At 48.3% G+C, this 26,578-nt stretch overlaps 1 protein-coding gene across 17 annotated transcripts in view; it reads left to right on the forward strand.

Annotated features, from left to right (window-relative positions):
• ZNF536 (zinc finger protein 536) overlaps nucleotides 1–26,578 on the forward strand; it is a 492,422-nt gene that overhangs the window by 430,794 nt on the left and 35,050 nt on the right. The window lies entirely within an intron of this gene.

The following is a 26,578-nucleotide window of genomic DNA, read 5'->3' on the forward strand; positions in this document are numbered from 1 at the left end:
AGAGAACATGGTACGTGGTACCCAATTGTGGCCACATGCAAGGGGAATGCCATACTGAGAACCCTGCATGCCGATTGGTATAGGGAGCTGGAAGTCACTGAATGGGGAAGGGCTGGAGAAACTGAGGGTGAACTCAGCCCTCACTTCAAAGGAGTTTGCCGTCAACTCAGAGAAATGGACCTAAACCATGCAAGCCGCATTGCTACCGAAGACATGGGTGGGAAGGCAATGAGGCTGGGGAATAGGGCAGAATTGAGCTGGGCCTGCAAAGATGGGGAGGGTTTGGCTAAAACCTAGGATTTTACAGATTTATCCAAGGGAGGAATCTAGCAATGATCTCCTTTTGCTCTTTAGTGTCTTTTCCTCTGACCGGTTAAAGATTCCCTGTTCATGTTGGCTTGGTGCCTTACACCTGTAATCCCAGTGCTTTGGGAGGCTGAGGTGGGAGGATCGCTTGAGCCTAGGAGTTCGAGACTAGCCTGGGCAACATAATGGGATCCTGTCTCTACAGAAAATGTAAAAATTAGCTGTGCATGGTGGTGCACACCTGTAGTCCCAGCTACCCGGGAGGCTGCAGTTGGAGGATCACTTGAGCCCAGGAGTTTGAGGCTGCAGTGAGCTGGGATTGCACCATTTCACTTGAGCCTTGGCAACAGAGCAAGACCCTGTTTCATAAAAAAAAAAACCAAAAAAACCAAAAAATCGCTTTCATTGACGTCTGCACGTATTTGAGAGGGCTCAAAAAATGAGGGAAGTTTTTGCTTCTGCAGCAAGATAGAGTTCTAGAGTCCTGGAGACCCTCCCCTTGGTTCCTCTCCAGTGCTGTCCTTGGTGTTACTCAAAGGAACAATTGCCTGGTCTTCTGAATTGGGAACTACTTAGAATAAAACAGCTGCGTTTTGTATGATGAATTTAATTCTTTTCTAATGAATTTTATCAGACTGCTTTTTGGAGCACATACTGGAATATGGCAGTGCCGGACCATTATCTAGCATAAGAAAATAAATTAACTTAGGATTGTGAAATCACATTAAAACAATATGAAAACTCTGCCATGCTTTTGGTTATCCCCTTGGCTGGAGCACATTGCACCATCTCTACCCTGCTGGAAACGTGCTGTCATTCTGTCCCCCTGTGCCCTGTGCAACGACGCTCATGGAACTGTTGGCTGTCAATGTTGTTGTGTGTACAACCGGAGCAGTGAGGTTAGTTCCTCTGCAGCACACTCTCCAGAGAGTCAAAGGATGTCATTCCTGTCTCGGCAGGGATGCAATCATACATCTGCTCTCTGGTCTGTGACACCTCACTGTCTACTTTGGCTGTGTCCCTGGGCAGCAATGCCTGTCATCATTTTATGAGGCACAACAGAAAGCCTGGTTCACCCCTGACACTGCGGGACATGCAAGGCCACCAAGGCAGTGTCATTAGTTGCCCCTGGACTTGGAGGGCCTCATTCTGATGTTTCTGCTCTTCACGGGGTCAGTCTGAACCATGGAAATTGCAGGGGAGATGCGAGGGCTGGGAGCATGGCCTGACTGGAAATTGAGAACCTGCTTTGAAGGCCTTTCTTTCCTTTAGTTATCTCCTTCACAAAGCCTCCTTCTCCTGGAGTTAATTCACAGGCAGTCATGGCTGGCCCTTTTGCAGGGTCACTAGAAAGAATCAGCAGGGTAAATATTTTACCGAAACCACAGAGATGCTGGCATTGCTGGTGTGAAAAGTGCAGAAAGAATACACTCAAAGTATGTCCCTGCGTTCTCCCAGTGGTATGTCTTGACCACATGTTGCCAGCTGGACCCTCCAATCCAGGAGCACCTTACAAAGTCAGAGGCATCTAACAGATTGGGGGAGAGCTCTGGAGAGGGTGCTATGTGGGTTTAAGCCGGAACGTCATGTCCTGTGAGTCACCAAAACTGCCTCAGCTTTAGTATTCTCTGTGTAATGACTATGAAAATACAATCTACCTCAAAGAGTTAATCACTCTACAGACTTGGAGAGTCCACAGGCAATGAGGCTTCAGGGAGATCACGGAGAAAGCAGCAACGTCCAAGAGGCGGCCGCCAGCAGACCCTGTGCTAAAGCCGCCTCTCTTGTGGCAGCTAGGAGACCAAATTCTCTCGGTATTCCTGACGCTGCTCCAATGACGTCTTGATCTTTCCTACTGACCCTCTCTCCCCTCTTTGCTCTTCTGGCGCTCCTTGGGGCTCAGCCCAGCTTCTCTTTCTCTTCCCCCTGCACTCTCTTCCTGGGAGTTCTCATCCTTCCTTGCAGATTTCACGCCTCTCTTCTGCCGATGATTCAAACAGGCGCTTGCAACTCTCTTATCTTCTCCAGACTTTCTTCTCTGGTGTTCTCTTTGACGTCTCCACTTTGACATCTCACAACCTCAAACCTCAAACCTTGCAGTTATCCTTGATTTCTCCTCTCTCTCCTGTCCACCAGAAAGACCTGTTAATTCCATCTCAAAAAGAAATCAATCCAGAATCCTCCTTCCCTTCCATCTGCACCCTGAGGAATGGGCGTCATCTCTTACCTGGATTATGCCAAACTGATCTAACAGACCTTACCCAAACCTTTTTACACCCTTCAGCTAGAAGGAACTTCTGGAAATGTAAATCAGACCATATATCCTCTTTAATACACTTCAATTGCTTTCCATTCCCCCCCTTTTTTTTTCCTTCAGATCGTGTCTCGCTGTATCGCCCAGGCTGGAGTGCAGTGGCGCAATCTTGGCTCACTGCAACCTCTGCCTCCCAGGTTCAAGTGATTCTTCTGCCTCACCTTCTGAGCAGCTGGGACTACAAGTGTGCATCACCATACCTGGCTAACTTTTATATTTTTAGTAGAGACAGGGATTCACCATATTGGCCAGACTAGTCTTGAAGTCCTGACTTCAAGTGATCTGCCCATTTTGGCCTCCCAAAGTGCTGGGATTACAGGTGTGAGCAACTGTGCCTGGTCTTTCCGTTCCCACTTGATTAAAACCCAAGCTCGCCTCAGCCACAATGCCCAGAGTGATCAGGTCACTGCCCAACCTTCAACCTCATCTCTCAAGCTCTGCTCAAACCCACAGATCTTCTCTCTAATCTTTAAACACTCCCAGCTCTTTGCTGATACCTCAGGGTCTTTGAATATACTGCTCTCAATACCTGGAATGAATGACAACCTCTGTCTCTCTCTCACACACACATACACACACCTGGCTTTGCCTGGCCAACTTTTTCTCATTCTTTGATGATTTCTTACCTTCCACTCAAAAACGGCTATTCCTCTGTTATTCCCTCTCTGGGTCCCTTCCTAAGTTCTTAGCAGTTATTAAAAATTATGTGTGTTTGACTTCTTCCTCTTTTTTTTTTCTGGTCTGACTCTCCCACCGAATTGAAAACTCTAACCAGTCAGAAACCATATCTGTCTTGTTCACAGCTTAGTCCCCTTCACGGACTACAGTGACTAGCCCAGAGAAGAGGTTCAGCACATATTTCTTGAATGCATAAATGAGAAAATATACAGAAACATAAACTTGCTAACATTTGGCCTAGTTGGTAGGTACATAAGTAAACATTCATTTTTACTCCTGTTTAAAATAGGTTTCTTGTATCTGGACAGTTTGTCAGCTCTCAGGTGGGTCCATTAGAGGTGTTGAAGTTTTGCTGTCAGGAAATCTGACTTTACCATTTGCGTGGGGATTTCTTAGAGATTCTTGAACTCTTGGGCAAAGCTAGTGGTGATGCAGTGTATTAGTCCATTCTTGCACTGCTATAAAGGAATACCTGAGACTGGGTAATTTATAAAGAAAAGAGGTTTATTTGGCTCACAGTTCTGCAGGCTGTACAGGAAGCATGGCTGGGGAGGCCTCAAGAAACTTACAGTCATGGTGGAAGGTGAAGGGGAAGCAGGCATATGCTTCTTACATGGCCAGGGCAGGAGGAAAGGAGGGAGGTGGGAGGTGCCACACAAGTTTAAACAACCAGATCTCATGAGCACTCACTCTTGTCATGACAACACCAAGGGAGATGGTGTTAAATCACTAGAAACCACCCCCATGATCCAATCACTATCACCAGGTCCCATCTCCATCATTGGGGATTACAATTTGTATTAGTCTGTTTTCGAGCTGCAGATAAAGACATACCTAAGACTGGGTAATTTATAAAGAAAAAGAGGTTTAAAGCACTCACAGTTCCACATGGCTGGGGAGGTCTCAGGCCTCACAATCATGGTGGAAGTTGGAAAGCACGTCTGCATGGCAGCAGGCAAGAGTAGAAGTGCCAGCAGGGGAAATGCCAGACACTTATAAAACCATCAGATCTTGTGAGAACTCACTCACTATAAAGAGAACAGTATGGGGGAAACAGCCCCCATGATGCAATTATCTCCACCTGGCTCCACCAGATTATTACAATTTGAGGTGAAATTTGGGTGGGTACACAGCCAAACCATGTCACTATTTGACATGAGATTTGGGTGGGGACACAGATCCAACCATACCATGCTTGCAAAGTATGGCCTATGGAGTGAGCATTTGGACTCACCTTTCTGCAGAGTCTGATTATGTTCAGTCTTTGCTCCTACCCTGTTTGACACAGGTGTGTGTGTGTGTGTGTATGTGTTTATCCTCTTCAATAGATATCAATGATTTCATAAAGCCCCATCTATACCTCCTTTGAAAAAGCCACAGATGACTAGTCTAAGGGATTTGTTCACAAATGATAGTGACAGGCTGGTCACTCCGCCTATTCGTGAAGAAACAATTGTTGTTTTCTTGTCTCTGAAGACCTGCAGATCTGGTTATTTTTGAAGATAAACCAGGCAGAAGGAAGGAAAACCCACATGATGGGAATCCTTCAACAGCCATGGCAGCATGCAGTTTCAGCACCCAGGCTCTCCTTACAAAAACGACTGAGTGTCTTAGCACGCACCTTTTCGAGAGACATTGTTTGACTATTTTACCTAAGAGCTGTCACAAAGAAGCCATCTCTGATGTTGGGAAATGCTGTAATGTTGACACCCCTGGTTCTACATGGATCCCTCTCCACCCTGTCATCTCCTTGGTGACATGGAAATAAAAATATATGTATCATTTCATCCCAGGGACTCTGCTGTTAAAATATATAAATAAAAGAAATTGACTTCGGGCCTCAAATTAAAAATATAACACAGTAAGAACTGATAAACTAATAAATATCTATCACCATTATATTTCATGATTTCCCAAAGATATCTGAAGAGCACTTAATTGTTACTGAGTAATCAATTATTCAATTAACCTTCTTCTCATTGAATATATATTTGATACAACTTTTTGAAGCTTCAGCTTTAAAAGGTTCCTATCGATTGAAAGTTTCAAGGCCATATGGCCTGAATATTGGATTTGTGCCGTCATGATTGACAGTAGCGGCTAGTAATCACATGCAAATATTTCAGATGGTGTGAGTTTCAGTGAGGAGGCCACAATGGTGATGTTCATTTTATAGATAAATATATTTATGTGCACGTGTGTACATACGCATACACAAAATCTCTGCCTCATACATGCTCTGCAGCAGCCTTCTGCATTTACACATGGCGCCTGTTTCGTTTTGTGCAAACATTGACCAAATACAGGCCCCACTCCAGACGTGAGCCCAGTGTTCCGAAGAGTAACTGCATCATCTCAGAGGCCACCCGATGATTCAGTGATTGGAATTTTGGAAGTCTTCTATTTAAACAAGATAAGAGACCAGCAACGCTCTCAAATTCAAAAATTAAATTGCATGAGGCTTGGAGTAGCAAGTTGAAAAAAAATCATTTCAATTCAAAGGAAATCTTTTCTGCTCTGTTTTGCTCTGGTTTACTTCTCTAGACTCTTCTTATGCAACCTTGGTGTGTAAGAGACTACATTGACTGACTCTTTTAATTTAATCTTTCTTCTGATGATAGATTTTTGGGTGAGTGTGCAGAATTGAATAGTGGTCATGATATCCTTGTGTGATATAAGTCAGCAGATGCAATGCAATGTTCAAGAACTCTTCGTGGTGTCCTGCAAAGGAAAAGGCTGGTATAATGGGTTTGTAACCCATCTGTAGAAATATGTAGTCCTGTGAACACTGTGTTATTAATATAAATAGGTGCAAGTTTTTTGGGGGTCAAATAAAAAATAAGTATCAAATAGGTATAAAATGTGTGTTCCCTTTCACCCAGCAATTCTACTTATTGGAAGTTTTTCCAAAGAAAATTATCTGACATGTCGGGGAAAGACTTTCACATAAGGATATTAATCAACACATCCTTTATAATGAGAGGAAACTTAGAAAACAACTGACAAGCCCAAGAATAGGGTTGAAGCTAAATTAGGCACTTCCACATGAAGAAACACTATGTAGCTATAAAATTATATTGCAGAGGAATAATTAATGACAGGGAGAAACATTGACATTACCTATAACATTTAGTGAAAAGCTGTATTTGAAGCATGCATTTTATAACAACATTAGATAGTTATGCCTAGAAAATAAATTTGGGGTGAATTTACGTTCAGAATGGCCGGGGGTTGTTTCTAGATATGGAGATGGTGGGAGATCATTCTTCTTTCTTTGTGCTTTTCTTTATTTTCCAAATATTCTATGTGTTTGAATAACCATCCCCGGATGACCTTGAAATTAACGTAACTTAATAGCTCAAAGCTTAAATTATGTGATGCACCCAACTTTCCCGAAAACAGCACGTGACTGTGGAGTCCCTCCAACGCCATCTCCTACACTGTCCTCTCTTAATTCTGCCTCCCGGCTCCCAGGAGGCACACAGTGCTGAGCTGTGGGTGCTGGGATGGGCCCCCCAGAAGACAGTCATAATCAAGATATTAGCAAAGACTTTCTGTCCTGAAAAATGCCATAAACAGACTCGGTTTGACCTCCTTAATGCAGGAGCACTTTAGTAATCTGTGCCTAATGATTTTTTACATTAAGTCCCAGCTTGTGTTGGGCCCTTGTGAGGCACAGTAATTTAAGAACAGTCATTTTGCACATTCCGATCTCATTATGTTACATTGTTACTGAATAAAGACTGGTATTATGTTGCTCCCATAAAGGGCAGAAGTGGCCTGAATTTTATCTGCTGAACGAATCAATCTGGATTATGTCAGTTGAAAAGAATTGTGGACTGCAGTCTCTCCCGCAGATGGGGGGGATAGTTTTTTGTTTTTCGATTTTTTTTTTTTAAATGTATCTGGTTGTTCTGAATACATGAACTATGATAATACCTGGTGGTGACTGAGTAGTAGTTTTTCTCTCTTATTTTTCAGTGAAGAGTGTACCAATTATCATTTCAACATAACGTATTAGGAGATCAATTGGAAACTGAAAGCCATTTCCCCATGTTAATGCTGTGTTGTGTTTAAGCCGCCCTGACGGCCGGTCGGGGCTGTGGGAAAAGGCTGAGCAAATAATGAGGAAAGAGCTTAGAAAATAGACAAGGGTGGGGCTTGGCAGGGGATGTGAACTATTCATCAACAACTCAACGAGGATGATGGAAATAATAAGTCCTCCTTAAAGAAAAAAGGGAAAGTTTTTTCTCTTTCTCTCTTTCTTTCTTTTCTTTTCTTTTTTTTTTTTTAAGAAATAGTTTCCCTTTTGGGGAGGAAGAAAAACACATTTAACCCTAACTTTGTCCTGCTTCTCCATGAGCTGATTTTAAACTTCCTGAAATCAGCCAGTACTTCCCTTTGAAATGGATAGTGCAGGTTTAAACAGTGGGCATTCTTTAGCAATCAGTTTAAGAAAACAGTGTCTAATTTTGTGTCCATTCCTGCAAATTTCTTAGCATGTGGTAGTGTCATTTAATATCTAAGTACAGTAATGCTGTGCTTTAACTTAAGAAAATGCAGACAAATCCCCTGAGTGAAATAATTTGTGTGATCTTTGAACTGACCATGAATAAAATCAAGCCCTTACTATGTGCCCTTTATTTATACAGTGGAGAAAGCCTTTGAAACCCAAAACTCTGCAGGATATGGTATACGCATACAGTATGTTTCTTAAAATAATACAACTCTGTTGCATTTTATAAGTTTCCCCAACTTCTCCAGCCGCCATTATATGACCCCTTCCAAATATTTACCTTAGAAATGAATAGGCTTTTCTAATATTATTGCGTTCAGGAGTTGCTAAATTTCCATTCAGCAGACCTAATTCCACCATCTGTAAAGTTCTAGATTTTATAATAGTTATAAGCTGTTTCTAATCTATTTTTACTGCCTTGTTCTGTCCTGAAATGTCAAAGAGTGCAGAATAGGTCTTGGAATTAACATGACAGTTAAGAAACTTGGCAAGGTTTTACAGCAGACTGTGACATTAACAAAATACAAAAGAGAATGGTGAAATTAACATTAATGTATGCTTGCAGACACTATAAAAATCTATATGTCCATGATCGGGGAATTAAAAAATAGGCATGTTTTTAGGATGATGCTATTAAAGACAGATCTTTACTATGAAAGGAAATTTCCATATGAAAAGCAACTTACTAAAAGTAATGCCATAATCCCCTCTCTGGAATGAACAACAGGTTTACCGTCCTAGGTCAAGTAGGCATATGGCTGTCTCCGGCTGCCAATTTTTTTTCTAGGCTTCTTTAATCTGTGATAAAACTGCTTTGAAAGCACTAATAGCATTTTTTCACAGCTGTGAAGGAGATCATATGATACATGTACCTAGAAGGGGGATCATTTGTTTAGATTCACAGATTGAAAAAATAAATCATTTAAGACTCACTTTTAATTTCATCATGGGAAGATTTCAAATAGTGCTATCTAGAGGAATTCTTGCTGAGTTCTCTCTCTGTCTTTCTCTCTCTCTCTCTCTCTCTCCCTCTCCCTCTCCCTCTCTCCCTCTCTCCCTCTCTCAGCAGCTGCTAGAACCAGCCTGTCCTGTCCTAGTTATTCCTTGGTGACTGTGGTTTTGTAAACTGTAATAACCCTGACCTTGGGCTGATGGACGCTGATTTAGGAACCTGTAGTCCTGGCGTTTGAATCAGGCCAGGCTGCTAGACAGCGGGGTGGATGGAGCCTGGGACTGGCTCTGCAGGCTCAGAGCAACAGGCACTGGTCAGATCCCAGACTGAGGCTCCACTCTTGCTGTCTGGGTGATCACAGGCCAGTTGCTTAACTTCTCTGAATCTCATCGGAAAATAGAGGAATCAAAAATACCCACCTCCATGGGTGGTATCTGTGAAAGGCATGTATGTCTATAAAGTCCCTGGCACGTAGTACCATTTATGCGATTGTTTTTGTTTTTAACTGGATAGTGGTGAGAATCTGGGAGGGTGGGGATGGGGGAATAAAATCCTGGCCTTTGAACACACTCTGCTCCCTGTGGAGTCAGTGTGGCTGGCATCAAAGAGCACTTTCTTCTATGAAGATCTCTGATCCCGCATGTACTCTGGACCCTTCCTGGCTGGGAGGGCTGAGGGCTGCTGGCCCAGTTCTTTAGCCCGGCAACTTTTCACTTCACCACCCCAGCCTCTGTTTATCTACCTATAAATAGGTCACAATAGTGCCTCCTAGAGGCTCTATGAGAATAAAGCGGGTTCATCAACAGGAAACACTTCAGGCCTGGAAAATAATACCCAGTAAAAAAATTAAAAGAAAGCTTAAAAATGCGTAAGCAGTGGCCAGGCGCCGTGGCTCATGCCTGTAATCCCAACACTTTGGGTGGGTGAGGCAGATGGATGACCTGAGGTCAGGAGTTCCAAACTGGCCTGACCAACATGGTGAAACCCTGACTCTACTAAAACTATAAAATTAGCCAGGCATGGTAACACATGCCTGTAATCCCAGCTACTAGGGAGGCTGAAGAAGGAGAATCGCTTGAACTGGGGAGGCAGAGGTTGCAGTAAGCCAAGATGGCACCATTGCACTCTAGCCTGGGCAACAAGAGTGAAACTCCATCAAAAAATAATAATAGTGATAATAATAATAATAATCCGTAAGCAGTAATGCGCCGTTTGAAGAGCTGTCTTGGGGGATGTTTCTATGTTGCTCCCTGCACACAGCAGACTGGGGGGATCAGTGGAAGAAGCTTAGCTCAGCTCAGCTGAGAGATCCATGGCCTTGTGGGCTGAGGAGGGCCTGCCTGGGATTGGGGTTTCACAGGAAAATCACCTTTGCTGCGTTTCCTGAAAGTGGCTCCTGAAGATCCTGATCACTCAAAGGCCATGTGACTGGCCCAGCAGGGTCTGGTGCTGGGTAAATTCTGTTTCGAAACCATCTGGAGATCCTTGCTTCTGCCAAAAAGACACCCTTTCCATGTCCATTCCAGGCTCGAGGGAACAAGCCAGGTTTCCCTTTTGCTGGACAAAGTGCTCCTAGAAAACAGGTTAAGGGGATCAGCAGCAGCGTGGATAGATTTGGGATTTGGGTCTTTGGGGGGCCCTAGGGAGCAGGCACAGTCACTAGGGGATCAGAGGGCTGAGGGGAAAGGAAGGGTCACTGTCTGGAGGCATTCCACATTCTGGTGCACTGCATGGACAGGCGATTCCTGGTGTGTCTGGGGTTCCTGTGGTGGCCCCTCTTGGGAGACTTTATTTGGGATCCTGGGGTCCAGGCTGGGGCCCCTGCAGCCCCAAAGGGCTCTGAGGAGGGACCCTCGGTACATCTCACCTAGGTACCCATGAAGATGGGGCTACACCAAGTTTGTTGCTTTAGGGTTGATCTAGACAGAAGGTGCCTATCTGCAGATGCGCCACAGACACGCGTGTGCATGCTCGCTTGCTGATCACCACTCACCTGGTCTCCCAGGGGGTTCCGAGCTTAGGCCCAGCCCTCCCAGCAGCAGTTGCACTGCTTCCCCGTCCCCCATCACTCAGGACGCTTGAGCTGCTTCTCATCTTTGATGAGGTGGCTCAGGCTCTGCTGCTGGGTTCCTTCTCACATTAGAAGCTGGCCGGGTCCGACACGTTCCCTCCTGCCCTCTCTTCTTTTCTCCCTCCCTTTCCCTGCCTCCTCCCTCCCTTCCACTCCCTCCTCTCTTTCCTCCCCTCTCCTCCCATCCTCTGCTGGGGATCCCGGCAGGCACTGGCTGCACTCACGTCCTTCCACCAGTAGATGGCGGTCTCTGCACAGAAGTGGAACCCACATTTCTATTACTGTTCAGGCTTTGAGAGGGGGCTTTCTGAGCCTCAAGGTGGGGTGTTCTAGGAACAGCTCTGGGTTCTGGGGGTAGCAGAATCCTCAGAAGCCCACACATGGGGTAAGGCGGGAGCTGGAAACCTCGCGGATCTAGTTTCCCTTGCCTCAGAACTGGGACCCAGAAATGCCTTTTAATTGCTTCATTTGTTTTCTTTGTGTGTGTATATATATATATATATATATATATATATATATATATATATATATAATATATACACACACACAATATATATACTCAAAAATATATACGTAAAATATATGTATGTGTATATATGTGTGTGTATATATATATGTATGTATGCATATTTTAAAAGACTTATTCACATTGAAAATCCAGGATATTTTACAGAGCATATCAGGCAATTTCTGGAAAAGTCCAAAGTTGTGGTAACCCTGGGCTCATGTCTCCTGGGCCACAGGGGCAGGTGCTGAGTATCGCCTGACCCTTGGAGCAGCTGTTCTCAGGCCTACCTTGGTGTAATCTCTTGCCCTACCCAATTCTCCCAGGAATGCAAACTGTGCTGTGAGCTGGGCCCTCTTGTCTAAACTAACCTTGTTAGCATCTCAGAGTAGCACAGCACCGAGGACTAATGACTGAACACATGCTGTGTGCTGTAGACCTCCCAAGCACCAGGTACTGTCTCCATCTGAATTCATTTACACACCTGAACAGGTGTAATTATCCCCAGCTTACAGAAGGGGAAACTGAGGCTCAGAGGAGCAGTCGCCTGTCCCAGTAGCAGAACAGGGGTGACTTGCACATAGGCTGGCCTGGTGGAAAAGCTGGGTTGGTGCCTGGCTGGCCCTTGGGTGCAGGGAGGGGGCACACAAGGGGCCTCTCCCTCTGTGTGCATTAGCTGCTTTCTGTGTCCATCCGGGAGGCCTCGCCCATGCCGAAGCTGCCTGTGAGTGGGAAAGTGGGTGGTTAGGAGAACCGAAATGCCGAAGTGTCCCCAACGGCCTGGATCAAGGTTAATTGAAGGGACTGACCATGACTGTGTATAAACCAATGTCAGAAGACTCGCTCTTAGCTAGAGTTTTTTCTAGCTTTTTTTTTTTTTTAAATTAATGAGAAGTGAGGTAATCTCACCTTTTGAGATTTCCAGACTAAATGAAGACCTACCTGCTCTGGAAGCCCAGAGCATGTCAGGTTGTCTTGGATATAGAGTACATGAACAGCTCCCAGCCTATTTACTACAGTACTAGATAACAATAGCAGAGCAGTAGTGTTAGTATACACCCAGCATGTCTTGAGTGCTTGCAATGTGCTAAGAACTATGCTGTGAAGGTCAAACCTTATAAGGTACACATTGTTATTAGCCTCATTTCATCGATGGGGAAATGCAGGCTCAGAGAGGTTAAGTAACTTGTCTAAGGTCACACAGCTGGTCATCGGCGGGGCTAGATTTGAAGCCAGGTCCTCAGGGCACCATCCTTTCAAGGAATTCTATCGAAATGGCATGTAATTGGCTCTAAAATAACTGGAGTGTCCTTCAGAAGTGCTAACTGCTCCAAGTTATCTGGATTCTTCTTGGATGTTAAATGTAATATTAGAAAAAAATTAATTTTTTAGTTCATGATGATGGTCTTGGCCACATTTTCTCTCTCTCCAGGAAATAAATTTTTGCAAAATTAAGATATTTATTTGCCCTGGAGACTCTACCCCGTGTAGAGATTCCACAGTGGGGGCTCCTGACCTTGAGTTTGAGGGGAGGGGGTGTGATTGACTTTCTTTTGCTTGCTAGGACAGGTCCTGCATCCCTGGGCCAATCAGGGCCCCCTTCTAGAATTTTCTGCCTAATACACCGCTAACCCTGTCCCAGGCCAGGCTACAGGTGCTTCCTAGTGTGTCTGAGTTTTTGTGTGGGGGCGCCTTCTGGGAGCTTAAAAGCTCAGGATCCTGGCGGCCAAGTTGAGGGTCCCTGCAGCCCCAAAGGACTCTGAGGAGGGACCCTTGTTATGCCTCACCCAGGTACCCGTGAAGACGGAGCCACCGAAGTTTGTTACTTTAGAGTTGACCCAGATCTGTGGTGAGGGGAAGCTGGCTCCAGCCTCTGCGCTGCCTCTCACTGCTGATGGCTCCCTGGGGACTCGGTGTGGCTCTCTTCTATGAGGCGAGTCACATTTGCCACGCCCACTTCGAGGCCATGTGAAGGGGCCGCGTGGGAGGTGCCCAGTTCTTGGCTGGTGGAAATGTCGTTTGTTGCTGTGATCACAGGAGCTCCCAACTCATTCCACCTTCTCTAAGCCAGTTCCGATTCCTGAGGGACCAGCTGTGTGCCCAAGCCTGGTTGGGGCGTTTCTGGTTAATTAGAAAAGGGATCCCATACCCCAAATGCCCAGAAGAAGGAGCCAGAGGTTTAGAAGGGCCAGGCCACGGAGGAGCAGTTCAGCGAAGGTGGTCTCTGAGCGGGCAGCGGGGGCAAGTGGTGTCGGGGGACCCCCTCACACGCCTGGGTGCATTGTGCCCGTGGTGGCCCCTGCCCCTGGAACTATGGAAGTGGCAGGCTCGGAGGCTTCCTAGAGCCCAGCTAGATCATTCCTGGAGGGGAGGGGACAGCAGGAGCAATTGTCCCAGTGCCACAGTGGGGCGATGCACAGGCAGCTGGCGCTCCCTGTCTGTTTTTGGAGAGGAAATGACACGACCTGCAGCTGGGGAGAATGCCTCTTGTCTGGTCGGGTCTCCTCCATTTCTGTTCCTCACGCGCTTCCCTAAACTGGGCATCTGGCAGGCCGAGCCGGGCAGACGTGTTCCAAGGACCACTGGCATTTGCGATGGCTGAGTCCTGTACCTGCGGGAGGGGCGGCCCCCATCCCTCACACACTCCCTTTAGGTGGTGCCTGGCCGTGGTCAGCTTCCCCGGGGACTCAGCCTCGGTGTCCAGCCTGATGAAGAAAGAAGGGACAGGCTCCTGGAGAGTCGGGGACTGCCAGGCCACTTCCCCAGGCAGGCGGAGCGGTCCCTTGGCCTCCCTGTCCTCAGCCCCCGAGAATCCCACTCTCCTGCTGCAGGGACCTGAACGTTGGGAATCCCGAGATGGCCGCAAGAGGGCGCCCGATCCTCGCAGAAGGACAAGGCTCCACTTTCCCTAAAACCTAAAAGAAGCTTGCGGGGGAGCTGCGTGGGGTAGAGAGGACCAACTGACAAACACCAAATTTTGCCGTCTCTCAGGGTGTCCGGAGCAAGTATGGAAATAAAAACTGTTCCTATTGTTGGAAAAAATTAAAGGAGAAAAGACCTCAGGTTAACCGCTTTGTTCAATGATGTATTCATTGTGGCAATGCGCACGAATAGAGCATCTGCTGTGTGCTAGGCTGGAGGGGTTCTATGACCTAGGGCAGACTGGGTTGTTCCTGCTTCTACAGGAGAGAAGAGAACGAAATGGGCAAAAGAGCTGAGCCCACAGTCACACAGACTCACGCCTGCAACCGCCTCTCTCCAAAGCAGCTTTTCCCTTTCCGCTCATCCTGCCCAGGTGGGAGAGGGCGGGCCCGGGACTCACGGGCTTCTTAGCCTCTGGCGCAGCATGGCGTCATGTGGCTAGGTGCCAGAAGCTGGCGGAAGGAGGGGTACGTGGGAGGCTTAGTGTAATGGGGGCACGAATTCCTGAGGCTCCTCTCTCCTCCCCATCCCGCCCATCCCGCCCATCCCTAGGGCCCAGCCTCAGGCTTCCTCTGAGACTCCTCCCCTCTTGCGTCCCTTCTCATTCGCTTAGTGCACTGGGATCAGCATGCCTGGGTTCGAATCCCGTCTTTTGCCCTCATTAGCTGAGTGGCCTTGGAAAACTATGGCATTCATTTGGGCTGGGTGTTCTGCCTGTGAAATCCGTGGTCACGATGACTGCCCCTGTGTAGGACGATCCTATAGATCAGATGAGAAAATCCATGCCAGGAAGGCTGTCTGTGGGACGCCCGGCCCATGGCAAGCACCTACGCAACACGGGCTGTTAATATAGTCCTTGTCATCGTTGTCTTCTCTGCCTTGCCAGGTTGGACACTGAGCTCCTCCGGAGACAGGTCTCGGGGAATGAACTGTTAACCATGAAGTCCAAAGAGAGTTTCATTTGGTTTTGTTGGGGGAGGCATTTCCCAGGCTCTTCCTTGTGGAGTCTGAGAACAGAGACAGAGGCCTTCCTTCCCCAGAGACAGCTTTCCAGACTGGCCCCTTGGTACCTCTGTTGCCCACGCCCTTCAGGCAGGTTCTGAAGGCAGGAGCCATTCCCAGGTCCATCCCATCAGCCCAGGAGCCTGGCTCTCTGCTGTATCCCTGCCAGGCTATAACAGCGAGAGCACAGAGAAGGTGCTCTGTCCGCTCTGTCAAATGGATGAATGATTGCCCATTTCATGGCCAAGAACATTCTGCTGCTCTATCCAGGCTCCTCTCCCCACCCCATTCTGCCCATCCCCAGGGCCCAGCCTTAGGCTTCCCCGAGACTACTCCCCTCCCCTCCCCTTCCCTTTCTCATTCAATCATTCTTTCATTTTCCCATTCACTCATTGCACCGTTCCTGCTTCTGCATGTGAGGCTCACCACAAGCCCTAGAGGAACAAGGATGAATGCATCATTATCCCATCTGCCAGAGGATCGCCATGGTGCAGGCCCACAGGTACCTAGGGGGTATAACTCAGCATGGGTGTTGCCCTTAGGCAAATCACCAATGACACATGTTCAGGCTTGACATTGGGGAAGGGGTCATGTGTCCAGTCTGAAATCTGGAGGAAATAGTTAGGTGCCCGTGACATAGCTGGGGGCTTCCCAGCCAAAGGACTAGCATGTGATGATCACTGGAAAGGTTGGCCCAGCCAGGGAGCTGAAGGGTCTGTCCTGGAGCAAATGCAGAGGGTGTGGAGGCAGTGACCAGGGACAGGCCTGGAGAGAGACTGTGGCCAGGTCACGGAGGCCTTGTCAACTCAGCAGAGATGATGGCGGCTTCATCCAAGTGACTCTGGGGCTTCAGGGGTGCAGAGCAGGAAGAACTGGGGGAGAAGGAGAAGGGGAAGTGGAGCAGGGGTGGAGGCCCCAGGTGCTGAGAGGGCACAGCCTCATTGGAGGGAGGTGACTCTTCCTCAGTGGCCAGAGGTGAGGAGGAGGCAGGCAGTCTGCAGTGACATGGGGATATGTCTAACTAGTGTTTATAGCACCTGTGCTATCTCAGGAAGCACTAGGTATAAATAGATACTCAGCAGACATTTGTTCAGTGACGAACAAACAGCCTCAACTTGGGTGGTTGCAATTCCAAAATGCATTCTTCCGACCCTGGGAGGCTGCCAAGATCCTTGCTTGGCAAGATCCCTGAGAATGTCCTTCTAGTCCTGGTACAGCTGGAAGGATCTCTGGGAGGGTCTGTGGCCATTGGACTTCAGGCATCAAGACAGGCCCATCATCTACCCAGGAGTTCTTTTCTCAGTAGAACTTTACGGAGTGTGGTCACCGCCCTGGGACTCCGCCCACTCAGCCAAGGCTATGCCACTCACTGGGGCCGTCCAGGCCTTCACTTGGGTCACCCGATTCCCAGCTCAACGTTTCTTTTGCCTTGCTATAATATTTTATTCAAAACAAGATAGATTACTTGGCCAGAGAAACTGAACCCAGACATAAAGAAAATAACTTCCCCTTTTATTCTGCAATTCAGAACTTCTTACAAATGATCTGCCAGTCAGAGTGCCCCCTCCCCTGGAGGAGTCTGTGTGTGCAGAGAGACCATAATTGTGCTGATGATATAGAGACTTAAGTGACCACCCCAGGGCTGCCGTTGCGCAGGTGTGTTTCTGGCATTCCCAAGTTGGTACCCTTACATGCAATATTTTACATTAGAAATAGTGAATTGGTGAACATGTAAACCAGATGCTAAGAGGGCTTTGAGAGCTAGCCTGGGCACCCAATTAGATACGGGGCATTATTTCTATAGCAAAGCATATTTCAGGGTCCATACAGCAAACAAGGTCAAATCTGAAAGACGCAGTCTGCAAACCTCCGTCTTCTTTGTAGTGATGTTTTAATCCCATTCCTCTCCAATCCTAGCTCAAGAATCTGTCAGTAAGAGAATGGGGGAGGATGATGAGAAGCCTGGTTTAAAAAACAAACACATCAAATTCTCTGCTACCACTTATGAGTTGTGTGACTTTAGTCCTTTGCTTGGAATCTTCCAGAATCATACCCTAAGATAAGGATTTAGGCACAGGCAGTTTTTTGGGAGGAGGGGAGAAGATCCCAGGAAGTACAAGGAGGGAGTGGGGGGAGCAGATGTAGGCGCGTTTTGAAGCAGGTGATCCCTGTGGGAGATGGAGTCTTATTCCTGCTGGGACCCTCCAAGGAAGTATGTAGACAACCTCAAGAAAGCTGGGGTGTTTATAAGCCAGCCCCTATCCTGTCTTGGTTGAGTGTATTCCTGGGGCGTTCACTCTCTGGCCCTTTAATCCAATGAGAGCCCATGACTGGAGAAGCCCCTTGGCCAGAAACCCCCGTATGCTTTGGCATATGTGGAAACAGCCTGCAGCAGATGGCCCAGGGGAATGGGTGAGGAGCCCAGTGCCCCTGTCACATGAGAGTCGAGCCTCTCCGAGCCTCCATTTCCTCATCTGCACTGTCAGCCGTTCCAGCCCACCTAGGACCCTTCCAGGGTGATCTGTATGACTTGTGTGACCTATGAGACATGAAATAGTGACAGATCTGAGCAGAAGCCCAGCACAGCGCCTGGCCCTTCAGGGGCACGCATGACATCACCGTTGTTTCATCATTTTTCTGCTTGGTCTTTCTCTGCCTAGACTCCAATATGAATTTTTTCAGTTCATCTTCAAATCTCTGCTCTCCTCTCCCTGGGGGAAATCTTCGGTGCTCCACGCTGGGGTCCTGAACCCACTGAAAACATTCTCTCTGTGTCTGAGAAGCTGACTCAGATTTTCCTTTTGTAGATGGGTCTCCCACCCTGTGCCTGCCACGGGACTGGCACATCTATCACCCACACAGCACCACGGCCCTGGCCACCCAGGAACGTCTTAAATAAAAGCAATGGTAAAAGAGTCAAGCCAACCAGCCACAGCCACTCTTTTCTCCTCCTGTGGCTGAAGCCTGCAGTGCCCCTAAGCCTGCCATCTCGTCATCTCTTCCTGCCTCTGGGGCACATATCCCAACCTAACTCTCACACGTGTGCCCACCACCCCAACCCGTGCACAGATGCACGTCCTGATGTCAGGTTCCCCATGTTTATGGCTGAAATATTACTGGTGACCGACACACAGCCTTTTTCTCCTACGTTGTCATTTTATGTTAATTGAATGCTAGTGTTAATCTAATAGAGTTTAGATTTATGTTGGGTTCTGTAGCGAGTCATATTTTAATCAATACACATTCTAACATTTAGATGGACAGATGAGAAAAGCAGCTTCATCTCCGCACTTGGGTTCCATCAGCTGTCAATAATTCCCCATTTGAATCCTTCAGATGGCCAGATTTATGGGTTTGAGTATATTGCATTCATCACAGAAATTAACTTTTGGTGGAAATGATGTGAAAGCTCACATCACATCTCCAAGAGGCAGATATTGTGTTTCAGAGCTGAGGCACTCGGAAATATTATCTGAGAGGAGCAGGTTGGCGGGGTGTCAGCAGGAGATGGGATAGGGGCCTGGGTGGAGAAGGCTTTCAGGGCACAGTGCCCCTTAAGGCACGTAGGCATCACTCTGTGTCCTGTAAGCAGAGCTAGGGCTGGCTCTGGGCATCCTTAGCAATGCACCCTGTGCCCAGGCTGCCCGGGGATGGAGAGGGAGTGGTTGCATAGAATCAGGTGAAAGAGGATGTTGTTCCTGCCAGGTGAAAGACGGAAAGACTCTTTTCTTGTGGACCTTGGCTGGTCCTACTCTCAGGTTAATTTCTCAGGAAGCAGAGCCAGAGCTAAGAAATCAGGGCATCCAGGTTTACTTGAAATGTGACTGATGGAGTATTGGGAAGGGAAGGAAACCAACGGAGTGTATGCCCTCAATCCAGGTGGGCAGTTGGAGTTTTGGGGAGCTCTGGAACCTGAAGAGCACTCCTCAGAGTGACCCTGCGTGAGAGGTGAGGAAGCTGCCTGTGTCTGGTAAATTGCTGCCCTTTGTGGGTGGAGGCCAGCTTGAGCTCTAAAATGAACTCGGAGGCACTTTCAGCTTGTCCTGCTTGCCTCTGTAGCTGGGATGTCAATAAAAGCCTCCGGTATAGTGTGTTCTTGGTTGGTATTCGAGGTAGGCAGCTTTTTGCATTTAGAGATGGGAGTCAACTAGACAGGGAAGGACATGCTCAGAGATGGTCCCTCCAGCCATCCCCCTGTGGTCAAGGAGAATGACACCCTGCTGGTTGAACAGGTCACGTGGGCATCGGGCTGGGCTCCACTGCTTACCTGCCTACCTTGTCAAAATCCCTTCCCCCTGAGAAACTCCTGCAGCTGAAGGTGGCTGAGAGACTCTGTTTCCACAACTCCCAAGAGACACAGATAACAGCGCAGTGCTCCACGAGGCTCAGTTTCTCTCTCTGGCCTCATGTTCTCTGGCTTTCATTCCTGTAGCTATCTATAGGACAGTGCCTATTGATCTTGGAATCCGTTTGCTGCACCTCTAAGGAACTGGATATGCCATTTAGACTTTGGGGGCCATTAGACACTTCCACAGAGATTTGTATCAGGAGTAGCAACCACTCGTCTCTGTTTCTGCCGTGTAAATAGGCAAATGGATTTGCCCTTGAGTTTGCTGATGCAAGCATTCAAAGTGCAATGAGCCCAGAGCTTCTACCTGATAGACCCCTCGAAGGTGTCTGTTGCTCTGTGGCCAGTGAGCAAAGACAGGTGAGAAAGGACGCTGTTCCTGACAGGTGAAAGACTGAAAGACTCTTCTCCTGTGGACCTCGGCTGGTCCTACTCTCAGGGCAACTTTTCGGGAAGCAGAACCAGAGTTTAGAAATCAGGTCATTCAGGTTTACTTGAGATGTAACCGATGGCTTATCACGAAAGGAAGGAAACCAAGAAAGTGTGGATTGGAGAAGGAGCTGGGAAGGCTCACAGCTGCATGCCTTGAAATCTCATCTTGAGATGTCTGTTTCTGTTTTATTTCCAGAGGCAAAGGTAATGAGTGCCCACACTCTGATTTCTCTGTCTCCTGACACCCAGAAAAAAGAGGAGACATTCCTTGACTTTCTGGTCTAGCTATTCTTTCTTCAGAGGAGACAAAAAGAGGGCTGTAGAGATGACAGCCCTCTGAGCTTCTCTCCATGAAATGGGTAATCAAGAGTGAGGTCTCACGGAAATGCACTCTTGCTTTTTTATTTTTTATTTTTGACACAGGGTCTCACTCTGTCGCCTAGGCTGGAGTGCAGTTGTGTGATCATAGCTCACTGCAGCCTCGACCTCCTAGGCTCAAGTGATCCTCCCACTTCAGCCTCCTACATAGCAGGGTCTATAGGCATGAGCCACAACATCAGGCTAATTTTTTAATTTTCTTTTAGTAGAGATGGGGTCTTTCTATGTTGCCCAGGCTGGTCTTGAACTCCCGGGGTCAAGAGATCCTCCCTTCTCCCAAAGTATTGGGATTACAGGTGTGAGCCACGTGTGCCGGGCCAGAAATGCACTTTTGTTTTTAAACTTCAAACACGTTGGGAAATTCATTGACTCTTCATGTCTTTGCATGCAGTTTATTCCAGGTGCTCATGGGAAATGATTTCCTTGCCTCTACTGTGAGCAAGATGAACATGAACCTTTGTGCATAAAATCTGAACTGTGCCCATTGAGACTCTATGGCAATCTGTGAATGTGTAAAGAAGATGGCTTTCACTCTGTGAGCCCCTTCTCCACAATGTGGGACAGGAAGTCACACGCCCCCATCATATGTCCGCCTTGTGATCACAGCATTATTTGAGAACATATCTGTATTTGCAAAAATCCATTATAACTCCCTTGTTGTTGGAGATGCAGTTAATAAGTGAAGGTAGCACAAAATATGATTTCAAATCAGTTTAATAAAATTATTCATGTAGATTTTAAATCATTTTTACAGTTGATTTAACATTTGTGACTGGTTTATAGATTATCATATAGGATGGTGTTTGCATCTTTGCAATTTTATTCCAATTTAGAAACAGTAAAAATATTAATTTTTGCTTCAATAATGGAGCCTTTGAGAATTAAACTTGTCTTCTCTCCACACACATTTTATGAAAATGATTTTAATATGATTTTAAATATATCTTTTGAGGAACTTCTTGCAAGGAAGCCCTTTGAACAAGGACTTAAATGGGAGTATCTTCTCAAAAGTTTCTTTCGAGACAAGGATGGACATTTTATTTATTTTTTATGGAAATGTAGTCTTGCTATATTGCCCAGCCTGGTCTCAAACTCCTGGCCTCAAGTGATCCTCCCACCTCGGCCTCCCAAAGTGCTGGGATAATAGTTGTGAGCCAACACACCCAGCCAAATATTGAGTTTTAAAGATATTTTGCTTGTGAAAGAAATGGCGTGATGCCTTTTCTACAGTTGAAGAAAGTTCTGAAGTTTCTAGATGTGGCTTCTTAACAATTATAAGCCCAAATTAATGTAAACCTTGGCTCATACCTGCTGGGCTGCCGCGATCTCCCTGGGGCCAGGCCAGCTGGATCTGTGCTGAAACCAGACACCTGGCTGGTGCTTGGGGGAGGTTTTGGCTTCACGATCCCAGCCTCTGAAAATTTTCTTGGTTATCTCAGGATTACCTGCTTCTCGGTTTCTTACTGGTATTATAGTTAAGATCTCAACAGCCAGGTGACCATGTGCAGGCATTGGAGTTGGCCCTGTCAATTTGGCCTCTGAAAGGTGCCCTCCTGGCTTTTGATGTATCTGCAGAGGGCAGCACAGTGACAAGGACAGGGCCCTGGTCACTCAGCTCCCTGGTCACCCTTGGCCATCCACCTGGGTCTGTGGCCAAGGCACCTTCCAGCTCAGCACAGTGGGCCTTGGTGAGGACATTCACTGCTCTCCATGCAGGATCCTGGCTCTCAGGCCCAGAGCAAAATGTCCCCCGGGGACACAGGAAAAGCTGGAGGCAGGCTGACCTCTTGGGTCCTGTCTGGCTCTGACCCCTGCATGCTGCAGATACAGATAACTGCACTGTTTTTGTGAATTATATATAATTGTAGAGACTGGGATAACCAATGACTTTGATCTTTTGTGATTTTTGTCTTTCCTGGCATCAAGAAACCACTTTAAAAGCCTCCTAAGACCCCGAGCTCATAAAGCCCAAGTGAGGGGTTCTGCACGTGGCCTGCCCCCTCTGATTTGGGGGGACTTGGTGAGCCCTGAATGGGAGTCTCTGCCCAGGAAAGGAAGGGCTGTTACAGAGGGGATGGGGTGGACGGGAGGCACCCTGATGCGCACAGGTAGCCCCCAGCTATCACCCTGAGTCACCGAACTTCCTTCCTTGGGAGCAGAAGAGGCAGGGTTTAGAGACTTCTCCCGGCCACGGTTGAGAATGTCAAAAGCTTGAGTGTTCGGTGACAGTTTATATTTAAAAAGCAAACTATTTCAAGAGGATTTGAGATGAGAAATTAGACTGCAAAGGTCCATGAAAAAGCAGCATCAAGAAACAATCAACAACTTGCAAGAGAAGCAAGGGGGCGCTGTCTTCAGGAACCGGAGAAGCCTCCATGGTACCACAGCTTTCTTCTTCAAAAGGCTGGGCCGGGTTATGGGAGATGCTCAGGATGTGGGACCGGTTCGGGGCACTGTGTGCAGGGGGGTTGCTCAGGATCCTCGGCAGGGGTCGGAGAGGCTCACAGCCTTTCTGGTCTCCCTCCTGAGCCTGGATATCAGTGAGAGGCTCCAGGAGCCGAGTGCAGAGCCGATCCGGCCCAGCCTGTGACTCTGGCCACAGGCAGAGACCTGCACAAGATCTGGCTTCCCTCCCTTCCCATTGCCCACTGTCCTTCTTCACCGTCTCCTCTCAGGAAGCAGCTACCTGTCCCAGCTCAGTTCTCCCTTCTGCTCACAGCATCTTGACAGACACAGTGGGAACCCAAGACAGGAGGAGGCGTGATATTGCTCTTGAAACTGCAGATCCCAGGCAGATCCCGGCACTGGACTCCTAGAGCCAGGCAGGGAGACTTGGGAGAAATCAGACTATGTCTGGAGCTTCCTTTAGAATTCCTGGGAGCTCCTTGGTACCCACCCCCAAGCCCCCCCACACAACTATACCCTTACTGTTTAGGCTTAACTTTTGCTTTTTGCCCTCTGGAAATAGGTCAGTTAAATCTTCATTCAAAAATAGAGAGATTAAGGAGGCTGAGGCAGAAGGGTCGCTTGAGGTCAGGAGGTTGAGACTGCCTTGAGCCAAGATAGTGCACTCCAGCCTGGGTGGCAGAGTGAGACTCCATCCTAAAAAGAAATAAATAAAATAAAATAAAATAAAATAAAATAAAAGGGTAGCACGTTGTTACATAGATGACAAGTCTCCAGTGAATAGCTGCAGGATCCCTGCAGCCCCCTTCAACACCGAGCCAGCCGAGACATAAGCAGCTTCTCTCAGTGGCAAAACGTGATTTTTCTTCAGTGCAGAAGACAGGGGTGAACGAGCTGCCCATCCTTAAATCCTGAGGCCACACAGCTGCATGGAGGTCAGTTCAATACAGGTTCAGGACTTCCCATATCCAGGCACCAGCCTGATTTTTTATTTTTGAAAGTTAATCCATCTGTGCAGTGGATTATCAGTAGCTGCTTTCCCTTAACCAGTGCTTCACAGCTATCTGGGATCAGAGAGCAATTTTGGAGCCCGCAGCTAGATGATGGAGGCGAGGCCCTGGGCTGGGAAGGAAGGGAAAGGAGACACAGCAGTTGAGTCTTTCTTGGCTGCAGCAGAAACAAGGTGGCTGGAGGTGGCGCTCAGGAAACCCTAGGGTGTGAGGCTCTAGCTGCTGATGCCAGCAGCAAAGCCCACGGGGCTGCCTGCCAGGGCCTGGGGGTGCAGGGCTCTGTGCATCTGTCCCCTCCCCTCCACGAACTGCCCCCTCCCCACGACTTCTTGGGAATGTCCCCTCTCTGCATCCAGGAAGCAGAGCCCTGGGTGTGGGGCAGCAGGGAAGGGCCAGATCCTACTGTGGCTGCAGGACAACTCAGCAGGAAGGTCAAAGGCAGGTGCGTGTCGGCTCCCAGCAGTCTGCAGACTTGCTTGGCTGGGTCCCCCAGAGCCTCTGAGGGCTGGAATTGGTAGTTAACATTTAAAACTCAAGGGATTTCACATAAAAACCTGTTTCTGGCTTCTCTGGAAAATTGAGAGAAATTGCAATTCTCAACCTGTTTTGTGGGGAGACGGGGGTCAGCTCTGGGTATCCAGCCCACCTGGCCCACATCGGGAACTGGAGTTACTTGCTGGATGCACAGGTGAGCGAGTCTCCTGCCACCTGGTCATCCATGCTGTCTTTACCCAGGGCCCCTGTCTCCACTGTACCCCCTGGGAAAAACCCAGGCCAGGGGAGGTAGGGAGGGGTAAGGGACACTGGACAAGGTTGGGGTGCGTGCTGTGCCCAAAGAGGGGTCAGGCTGAGTGGGAAAAAGACTCCTGGGTCTGGAGGCAGGAGATGACAATCCTGCCTCCTCTCTGTCACACTGGGGACAAGAAATGGGGAGGCAGGGGCCCCGTGCACAGACCCTGCTGTTCCTCAACTGGTCTGTTCTGCAACTGTTGTTTATGATTATTATGAAACATCTGCCTGCCAGGTGTACCCTGCACCCCACCCCTTTCTATTCCCCAACTTTCACAACAGCCCCTTTCCGACTTTCTGAACCCCAGGGGCAACCACACTTGATCTGGGATGAACAGCTCTGTATCCTCCATGGATATGGAAAGTCTGTTTTAGGAATGAGACCCGTGGAGCAGGCAGGAGGGTCACTGCTTAGTTTGCCCTGCGGCACAGGAACCCACAAGAGTCCTGACTCCTGGGGCTTTCTGCAGACCTGTGCGCCAGGCCTGTGCAAGGTGCTGAGGAGGTGTGTTAAGTTTGAGTCAACAGGCAGCTGTGCGCTCTTGCTGGAGCCAGTGTGGGAGATGTTGTGTGCTGAGGGGCATCACAGGGGGCTTCCTGGAGGAGGAAGCCTGTGAGCTGGCGGGGAGTGGGGTGGGAAATAGGGGTGTGCCCAGCAGAAAGTGGAGCTTAAGAGCTCTCTGTATGAAGCGCAGGAAGTCCTTCCCTGGTGTCCCTGGCCTGCTTTAGCTGGGGCACCAGCCAGGAAGCTGGATGGAGTCCTAAGGGCCCCTCCTCCTAGCACTTAGGGCAGCTCTCTGCCCAGCAGATACTGGTGGCGTTGATCCTTTCTCTCCTATTGTCATTTGGATTCTAGGAAGCCAGGCTGCAGACTGGTTTACCAGGCGGGAGGCTAGTGCCGAGCAGCCTCATTTGATGGGTCCTAATTACTTAGGAGCAGAAGTGGCTCCAGTCCTCCAGGTCCAGTTCCACCCTCTGGTCTCTGGGTAGCCCCCCTTCCCCAATGACATCTCTGCCACGCTGGAGAGAACAGCCCCTCCGGAATCCGCAATGGTGTCAGCCCAGCCAACATGGGCTCCAACAGACATTAATTGTGTCCCCGGAGGAGGCTTCCCTGAAGTTGGGGTCACTCCACTGTGTCTTCCGTAAGCGATTTGTGCATAATCGACAGTGCAAATGGGAAGGAAAAAAGGGAGGGCAGTCCCAGCCTAGCAGGGTAGGGGGACAAGAGAAAGAGACCTGTATTGCCTTTATGGCCCAGGAAAGAGAAAAACGAGGGAGGGGCTTGCGGACCACCGAGGGCCAAAAAGCTGCATCTTCAAATCTCCAAACCAAGGAGCTCACTGGGTTCTGACCCAGCCAGGCAAGGGGATGAAATATTAATGGTATCTCTCGAACCCCACAAGTTTTGGGTTTGCATACAGCCTGTCCTCAGTAACCCCCAAGATGAAGCTGCTGCGTGCTGAGGACTTGAGGCGAGGATGTGTTTCCCCCAGAAAGGAGGAATCTATCTATAAGAGACATGATGAGATGTACCGTTCGAATTGGTTTCTCTCCCAGAATATACATTTGTGCTGGTCGCGCGTGCACACAGCATACAGTGTAATTCACACACACGCACACAAATGCACGACCAGCCGCATCGAGATTCTTGGTAGAGGACCAGCTCTCGGATCAAGCTGGCAGAAGGAGGCAATTCAGATACAACACCCCTTTCTTTGGAAGGGTGCCTTCCCCACCTCCATCCCCAGGGAAAATCTGCCAAATGGGCATAATATTAAGTAACGTTGGCAGGGGGCAGCTCACGGTCCCTCCTGACGCTGCTTCCTGGATCTGCAGAGATGGTGTCGTTGCTTTTCTGCCCTCCCTCTCTGCCTCCCCTCAGCCTGGAGGGGAAATGAGGGATGAAGAACGGGGTGGTGGCACCCTCTCTCCCCCCACACCCTCCA

Source organism: Pongo abelii, chromosome 20 (assembly GCF_028885655.2).
Source record: "Pongo abelii isolate AG06213 chromosome 20, NHGRI_mPonAbe1-v2.0_pri, whole genome shotgun sequence".
NCBI classification, from domain to species: Eukaryota; Metazoa; Chordata; class Mammalia; order Primates; family Hominidae; genus Pongo; species Pongo abelii.